This window comes from Prionailurus bengalensis, chromosome C2 (assembly GCF_016509475.1).
Source record: "Prionailurus bengalensis isolate Pbe53 chromosome C2, Fcat_Pben_1.1_paternal_pri, whole genome shotgun sequence".
NCBI lineage: Eukaryota > Metazoa > Chordata > Mammalia > Carnivora > Felidae > Prionailurus > Prionailurus bengalensis.
In genome coordinates, this window is record NC_057350.1 from 27,665,508 (window position 1) to 27,672,723 (window position 7,216).

At 35.8% G+C, this 7,216-nt stretch overlaps 1 long non-coding RNA gene across 1 annotated transcript; it reads left to right on the top strand.

Moving 5' to 3' along the window:
* Positions 1-3,392: 3,392 nt before the first annotated feature.
* On the top strand, positions 3,393-6,992 carry LOC122491292. The gene is made up of 3 exons (XR_006299326.1): positions 3,393-3,684; positions 5,924-6,016; positions 6,886-6,992. It is a non-coding gene; the product is annotated as an uncharacterized LOC122491292 (long non-coding RNA).
* The last annotated feature ends 224 nt before the right edge of the window (positions 6,993-7,216 follow it).

Consider the following 7,216-nt stretch of genomic DNA (forward strand, 5'->3'; position numbering starts at 1 on the left):
GCAATGATAAGCTACTTATAAATTTTGTTAATATAATCAAGTTGCTTTTCATTCAAGAAATACAAATGATTTATTTTGTATTAATTCTTGCATGCTATCAAAATGCGTTCCAGACATTTCCGATTTTTGTCCAGCACCAGAAGATAGTCCAGGAGGCAGTTTATTATTTTATTTCATAAAATCTTTGTGCTCCCACAGATTCTAAAGATTCATATTTGTAACACAGGCCTCTGCTGCTATACAAACTCTCACTGTCCCAATAGATTCCTATAGTAAGAGATACATGTATTTTACTGCAATAATGCTTAATTAAAGAGCAATGACAAAATGCTGATTCTTCTAAAACGCAGAACACGTTTTAGATAATGCATATACTATGACACAGATACCCACAGTAGGTACAACTGGAAATGTTTTGGAGGAGAGGACTAGTTTATCAATAGATACTGTGACATCAATAGATACTATGACATATCCTATAGCAACTAAGTTAATGAATTTATTATAGTTTGATTTTATCAATGGACTCACTAATTTACCACTTTCTGTATCTGTGTATTTTTTTCCATGTAACTTTGTAATGCCACCCTACCCTGCCTCTGGGCTCCAAGTGATTTGCTTGGGCCAATGTGGTATTAGTAAGTGTGATACAAATAGAGACTTGAAAGCATGTGTGTGGCTATCTTGCTCCTCTGTCTTTACCATGAGAACATACCTGAGCTGACCTTCTGGAAGATGACACCTGTGTGGAACAGAGCTGAGCTACTCTATCCAGGCGAGGGCCATCATGAGAGATAGGAGGAAGACCAGGCAAGATCAGAAAGACGCCTAGCTGACATGGAGCTGACAGCAGCTATCTGAACAAATCCAGCAGAGATCATCTGAGCTCAGATGAAATCATTTGAATCCTACAAAAATCATAAGTTAAAAATTTTTATTGTTGTATGCTACTAAGATAGCAGATGGCCATAGAAAGCAGGTATAAGTTTTATATACAAATTTATTTTTATTAATTAATTTTACTACTTATAGCCATTACTATTATGGTCTTTAGCAATCACGGAGAGCATTTTGAGTCTTAAAAAACTAGTATAGCTATTCTAGAATGAATTGGCTAAACATCAGCCCAACTAATGAGTCTTAGAATGTAGTGCTGCTTGAATGGGTTTTCTGTAATCTACAGCCAAAACCAACGTGAGTGATGCTATCTGTGCTTTCATTATGGGAACAACGAGAAAGCATTGAGTGATGGCAACACTTCAGTCTCACCAGTAAAATGGCCAATACTTTGCCTACATTTTCCACACATCTACTTGGTCTGGAAGCAAATTTTCTAATTTGAATATCAGTATCCTGCCTTCTTGCTTCCTATTGTGAGTCAAAATGATCACATGACTTCTAACAACCTAGAACACGCATAATCACTGAGATCAACATCCAATGAAGTCATATGAGGCCAGTAGAAACTTCAATACAACCAACTTACCTTTTATAAATTTGATAATTACAGAACTAAAAATATTGGAAAGAGACAATTATACCTTAAAAGACTTTCAAAAGCTATTATCTGGCAAATGAAATCAACATCTGTGCTGCATCTTTACACCTTTTGAGAGCAAATAAACCTGACAAATATTATCTAAATTCTAGAAAAAGAATCTGAGAAAAAGTTTACTCTGACACACGATTTGTTTCAATAAAATGACATCTAAAAAAGTAATGATATTATCAGAGTGAGGGGGGAAAAGCTTTTAAAATGCTGCACCTAAAAATTAAAACAAAACACCAGTTATCTTTTATCAAGTCAGAGAATATTTACAGTAGTGATAATCTCAGCTGGAGAGGGTAGCAAATTGTTAACAATGGTTTGGAGAACAATTTATCAATGTGAATCACAAGGCTTAAAAACGTTCATTCTTTCTGGCCACATAGATTGTAGACTTGAGTTTTGCTGTCAAGTAGCACCTCAAAACTTACTTATGTAAAGGGACAGCCATTTATTATTCTTGTCATTGGGTAGTGGTGGTCATTCTGGACTCATTCATACATCTGCTTCAGCTACCATGCAGGGAGGCAGCCCTGCTTTGGCAGCTGACTGACATTCGGTTGGAGCAACGGGGGCAAATGGGCTCTGTGCCTCTCATTGGTCAGCAGCGGGTGTGATAGCATCTAGGATTCGAAGAATGAACAGAAGCTATAAGGCTTCTGGAGGCTTAGGCTCGGAAGTGGCACGATTGTCACTTCTGCTATATTTTATTGGTCAAAACAAGCCACGAGTTCTGAAACAAGTAGTAGGGGAACACATGTTCTCTCTTGATGAGTGAAGCTGAAAAAATGACATCACAAAGGGGCACAGGTGCACGAGGTGTGGAGACCCACGTCCAATTCTGCAAACTACTATCTATATTTTGACAATATTTTCTGTGGAATTATCCTAAATATGAAGGCTGGCAGTGCCCAATCCACAAAGATAATTATACAGTAAAACTGGGGGAAATGACATTTCCAATTCTTTGCAAAGATGATCACAGAAGTTATGAAAAGTTTACCTGCAGATAATGTTAAAAATATGAAAAAGAAATACTTGTGTTACATAGTTGAAAAACAAAATAGAAATGCATCAATGTAATAAGATTACAGTTAAATCAAACACCTTGAAACGAAATATATCAAAATGTACATAGTAAAAGTGTTTGAGGAAGAAGCCTATGGGTTTTTTCAACTGGCTTATTTTCCGAAGTTCATATTTCTCTCTAGTGAATATGTTTAGCCTCCAGGATGTCGGACATAAAGTGATTAAATGATAAAATCTCCTCATCTTATTCTCTTAGAAGATATTTTAAAGATGATACATGGAAGGTAACATCACACTTCAGAGTCGGGAGAGATGTCTTTTATTTCTTTCCAAGTAGGAAGTGACCAAGACCACCTGGAACACCAAACCTATCATGATACTAGAGCAACCAGAGAGAACACAGGTATAGACATAGTGCACTATGGGGAGAAAGGCAGAGTACTTCAGTAGAGAAGTCCACAATTTCCATTTCACACACAAGCAAAACCTCATAGATGTTAGCTGGGAGAGACTGGCTACATCAAGCTCTACTTCGAGGAAGTACGTTAGCAAAGATTACGAAAATTCTGTCATCAGTAACGGGCATCTTGAAGCCAAAGCACTTATTCAGCCCAGATCAAATTACACAAATCAGTAGTAGAGAAAAGATCAGAAGGACAGGAAAAGTAAGGCTTTAGCTATTCCAGTTGGGAGTTATAAAGGTATGTAGTGAGAGTGATATAAAAATTACATATGCTTAATAGCTTCTCAAATACAATTATATATAAATAGCATATAGAGCCCATAATCACAGTCACAGTCAACAAAGTAGGAACTTTTGAAGACGTAAAAAGTGAGGAATAGTAGAGTTGCAGCTTTGCTGTTCTGTACCCGTTACAATGCATAGTTGGACCCTGAGCAACTGTTTTGTTTTGTTTTTTCTTCCCTAGTCTACCTGTTCTGAGCATGTTTAGGATGATGGAGAAAATGATCTTCTGAGATCCCTTCTACTGTTAAACTTCTATGATTTGAAGACTGAGGATTGAATATTGGTTTATTAAGCACTAGGTCCTATTGGGACAGCTCAGTCATTCCTTGACTTGTTTAAATTAAGTTTAGGATATGGAAAGGTAAGCACCTCTTCCTACAGAACTATGCCTCATTCTGAAGAGAGTTGTCTTGTGCTTTTAGGTTGTTCTAGAAACAGTTGACTACAAACATTAGGCTGTAGACTATGGTGAAATAATCATTATGTTATCTTTGTGGCCAGTCCTCCATCTTGGTTTCCCCGTTAGTCCCTGGTCCAGAAACCAACAGCTCCTATTTCTCAGCTGGACATGTATTTTTTATACATAGCATTGATCTTGATGCCCTGCAATGCCAGACAACTATAGTTGTTGTGACAAACTAATCTGTGCTAACCCATGGCCTGTTCAACAGTGTGACTTAAGTCAAGAACGTTAGCATCAGACTGATGTTTGTGGCAATTTGTTATGGCAGTGATAGAAACTAACACACATAATACAAAACCATAATGTGGTTCTCTATTTCTACCTACACTTTTCTCTTTAAAATGGACTTGACCAAATTTTTAAATAGCATAGAGTAATAGATTCCCCTGTGGCACTGTATTAGAAAAGTTGTTTGTATTTTATTGCCCTGAATGTATTTTATTTATGGGAAAAACCACTTAAGGAGGAGTGACAGGAAAATAATAAAAGTCTTTAGAATTCAGAGATACACACAACAAACTAAAAATCTTCAGAGGAAATAAAAATAGCTAAGAGTAACCAGACTTAAAATACACATTGTGATGGACAAAGGAGATATATAAAATGAAAAAAAAATAAAACAAGCAAACAAGAGAAAGAACACTGTTTCCATTTATACTTGATGTTTTGATTATATCCAGTCTTACAATGATTCATGTTTTATCAGATAGACCTTTAGAGACAGACATATTTTATCAGATAGATGGAGCATCTTCAGCTGTTGAACTTTTTTTTAAGGTTTTTACATAGTTAAATTGATAAATTATACTATTTCTAAATGAAAATCTGGCCAATTCATTTTTATGCCAGCTGAAATAAACAAGATTGAAATATTGACCTTTTCTCACTGTAGCGATTTTAGCAATTGTTTTATGTTCCAAGGAGGAATTTTTTTGTTTGCTATGAAATGTTTACTTTAGAAGAACACTAATCATCTCAAGTTTATCAATTATGTAAAGAACAAGATAAGGAATGAGAAAAAGCATCTGAAAATTAATTTCATAACTTTTCATAATCACTTCATCCAGCTAGCTATAGAGGACTTATGTGACAGAAAAGAAAAATCATATTTTGATGATACAAAAGAAATAGAACAAAGGCATTTGCAAATAGTTTAAATTCTACTTCTGACCTTTCCCACAAAATACATAATTCAAATCCCTATACACTTAAGACTGCAACGATTTTTCTAATCCAACACATTTTTTTTCTAGATTCTGCTTGCAGACCATATCTTAAGTCAGTAAATTAGATTCTCAAATAGGCGCTGAAGTCAGTAGAAGCAAAACTGAAATGCTAGATTACATTTAGTCTTTTAAACATATGGTGCCTTCTTTCTTTTAATAAAAAAACCTTAAAAATATCAATTCTTAGATAATATGACCACAGTAAATTATCAAAATATCATATGATTCAAGTCACCCAGTTTATACCTCCTATCTATTTCATAGATCACAGCACAAGTAAATTTTCTTTGTCATTTAATCAATTCAAAACGAAAAGTATATTTTGCCCCATCTATTGGTAAGCCAGATATGACGGCAATCTTTCATTTAAAAAACTCCCATGTGTTTTTCCAATGTTTTTATTTATTTATTTATTTATTTATTTATTTATTTATTTATTTATTTATTTTTGGGACAGAGAGAGACAGAGCATGAACGGGGGAGGGGCAGAGAGAGAGGGAGACACAGAATCGGAAACAGGCTCCAGGCTCTGAGCCATCAGCCCAGAGCCCGACGCGGGGCTCGAACTCACGGACTGCGAGATCGTGACCTGGCTGAAGTCGGATACTTAACCGACTGCGCCACCCAGGCGCCCCTTTTTTTTCCCAATGTTTTTTTTTTTAATTTATTTTTGGGACAGAGAGAGACAGAGCATGAACGGGGAGGGGCAGAGAGAGAGGGAGACACAGAATCGGAAACAGGAAAAAAACTCCCATGTGTTTTAACAGTTGAACATAGTTCATAGGGAATTAATATAATACTGTTAAAGTGGAAATTTTAATTGGCAGTCTTCATTAGAATGGTGAAAAGTGTATCTCATTTAATCCTCTACACAAACCAGATCTTCTTTTATGTGTTTATATCATGCGCAGATGATGGAAAGAATATGTGAAAAAGGAGGATAAGAACAAAAGTGAGAAAAGGGGTCTTACCGCTGAAAATCTTTGATGCCATACAAAATGAATGTGAGTTTAATTCTGAAGGCATTGTGAAGCCACCGAAAGATTTTAAGTAGAGGTATAGCATGACATATTTATATTCTAGTAAACACATTCTGGAAGCAATAACATGATAGAAGAGAGAAAATGATCCTCAAATCAGGGAAAAGAGTTATGCGAGATATGAGGAAGTTCTCTACTATGATAATAGTAAAGAGACTTGACAAATGATTACTGATTCAGGCCGGGAGCTAAAACAGAGAAGTAGAGAAATACCCACTCTTTCTCCTTGGGTGGCTAGTTGGAAATGCTCACTGACATAAGAAATACTAAAATCAGAAGTCAGAAGTAGTATCAGGGGCAAGGGGTGGAGACAAAGAGTTTGATCTGGGAAGGCAAGATTGCATATGCCTGTAAGTAGCCAGCAGGAAACATCCTATAAATTGGCACTTAGTAAACAGGTTGAGGATGAAAACATAGATTTCATGATTACAGCTGATTGTTGATCCCATGAGAAAGAATGATGTTGGTTAGGATGTTTGTATAATTAAGAACATGTCCAGAAACAACAGCCTGGATGATACAAATACTTGGGGAGTGGGCACAAAAAGAGAATCCAACGGAGGAATCAAAGAAGAAATAGTTCACTAAGAAGGAAGAAGGAATGATCAAGAAGAGTGGTCAACACTGTCAAATACAAAGAGGTCAGATATGATAAGGACTTAACAGAATTCATTAATTTCACTCTTCATGTTTTAAAGAAGTCTTCTGAGATATTAAGTATCTTGCCAACTCTTCAGGCACAAATATTTTTATTCCTGTTTCAAAGAATAGTAGACAACATTTTAGCCCAATGTGAAGTCAATTTTGATGAACCATTATGCTCTTTGTTCCAGCTCTGTATTCCAGCTTTCTGAAAATCTTTAGTAGAAACAGAGATCCTGGACATCCTTTTTAGTATGTATACATAAAATATGAACAAATACAAATAAATATATCTGTTTGTATATAAACAAGATATCCACCTTCCGCTCACTAGGTATTCACAGACTAATATTCACAGACATATGCATTATGGTCTTGCTTTCCTAATAAGAGATGCTGACCCAAGTGCCAGTGATGAGTGAAAGCTAGAGGACAACAGTGGTGAAACACTCCCTGGGCCTACATAGCTCTTGAAGGAAATGAAAGTGATCAGTCTAATATTTGGAATTAGAACCAAGAAAC